Consider the following 2,350-nt stretch of genomic DNA (forward strand, 5'->3'; position numbering starts at 1 on the left):
TTACATATGTTATGAAAATTACAACTTGAACGTTTTTGAAATGCTAGCTATTCTCCAATCTCACTTTCTTTTTTCAACGTCACAACACATCTGTATTGTCCCTTAAATTGCTATTTCTTTGTTCAGTAGATCTCTAGTTTTCTGTTGACTATCAAAGCATATGGTCTCTTTGGTCCCTTTGGATATTCAAGACAGAATGTACACCTCAATGTGTCGTTTCATGATAGAATTGATTTACTGCAATATTCCGTCTTGCCTCCATCCCATGGGACACAGGGAATTATTTTGACACACATTTATAAATAAGGTCCAGCTCATTTACAAGAATACCATACTTCCTCATTTTCTCACATCAACAATCTGTAATTTGTCTTGACATGTTATCCCTGCTGCAATTAAGGTTATATCTCTCTTTCTCTTACCACATATAGACAGGTCTAGTCTGTCATTACCTACCCTCGCACTAGTTTTTATTCTATGTCTACTGTACCTCTGCTCTTTCATTTTCCTCTCCCTCTTGTTCAGCATCGCTTCTAATTTTACTTCTTCTAACTTCTACCTTAGTCATTACAAGTGGTTACCAACAGTGCTCGCTTCAGCAGCACATATACAAGTGGTTACAAACATCTGACTACTTCATTTTGGCTGCTTGTGTAGTTGTGCTTAAGGACTGAATACTGAAATGCACACTACTTATACTTTTCTTTCTCCTTTAAAGTGAGTAAGAACATTATATTTATATTTAATATAATTTCATTTTTTAACTGTGTAGGCATGTAGGCTATGGAATGAATTTAATTTCAGAAAAGCAAATATTTATTAGAAGAAGAAGCTTCAGGTCTGAAGAGAACAACAGGGTATGCTATTTGCCACCCCTGACCCTTAGATGCCTTATCCCTCCTCTCCGTCCTGTGGTCCTATCTGTTCTTCAGGGCTCATTCAACTAGACTGGTAGCTTCTAGAAGGCAAAATTATTTGCCTTTCTCTACCCCTCCAGCACATATTTTGCACAAAGTTTGAGCTCAATAAATTCAGGTTGGGTAAATAAACCAACTTTTAAACTGTACATGATAGCGTAGCTCTTGGCACATCCTTCTACTATAACACTTACCAGACCAGGGCAACCCGGGTGGCTCAGTGGTTTGGCGCCTGCCTTGAGCCCAGGGCCTGATCCTGGAGACCCGGGATTGAGTCCCATGTTGGGCTCCCTGTATGGGGCCTGCTTCTCCCTCGGCCTGTGTCTCTGCCTCTCTCTTTCTCTCCCTCTCTCTCTCTCTCTCATGAATAAATAAATAAAATCTTAAAAAAACAAAAAAAACACTTACCAGACCAAATCCATTCTTTATGTTTGACTCTCACAAACTGTTAGCTCCTTGAGGAAAGGGACCGTGATTAGTCACTTTTGTCATTTCAGCATCAGAACACACTGACTAGTTCATAGAAATCATCCAGTGAATGTTTGCAAACGACCAAACAAATACATTAATTAAATCCATGAAACAGAGCCAATGTAACTGAAGATTATGTAGAAACAACTGGATGGAATGAATGCGGTTGAGGTCACTGCCGCAGAGGAAATCCCAGAATGGAGTTCCCAGAATTTTACTTTCAGATTCAGTATCATTTTGTCATGATATCATGCCTAATTTTCAATCCTTAGTAGAAATTTCCTCTACAAGGGAATTCTTTGAAGGGAATCTGGAAGAAAATAGAGGTTAAAAAAAAAAAAGATAAATCCTATGCCAGGGTTAGAAAGCTTTCATCCAACCGAGACACCTGCACCCCGATGTTTCTAGCAGCAATGTCCACAATAGCCAAACTGTGGAAGGAGCCTCGGTGTCCGTCGAAAGATGATGGATAAAGAAGCTGTGGTCTATGTATACAATGGAATATTCCTCGGCCATTAGAAACGACAAATACCCACCATTTGCTTCGAAGTGGATGGAACTGGAGGGTATTATGCTGAGTGAAATGAGTCAATCGGAGAAGGACAAACATTATATGGTCTCATTCATTTGGGGAATATAAAAAGTAATGCAATGGTTTAAAGGGGAAAGGAGAGAAAATGAGTGGGAAATATCAGTGAGGGAGACAGAAGATGAGAGACTCCTAACTCTGGTAAACGAACTAGGGGTGGTGGAAGGGGAGGTGGGCGGGGGATGGGGTGACTGGGTGATGGGCACTGAGGGGGGCACTTGACGGGATGAGCACTGGGTGTTATGCTGTAAGTTGGTGAATCAAACTCCAATAAAAAAATATGCAAAAGAAAAAAAAAGAAAGCTTTCATCTTCATTTGAATATGAGAAAGATGTATTTAACAGAGTTTCTAAGTCTAAATCTTGTAGTGTTA

This window comes from Canis lupus, chromosome 14 (assembly GCF_048164855.1).
Source record: "Canis lupus baileyi chromosome 14, mCanLup2.hap1, whole genome shotgun sequence".
NCBI classification, from domain to species: Eukaryota; Metazoa; Chordata; class Mammalia; order Carnivora; family Canidae; genus Canis; species Canis lupus.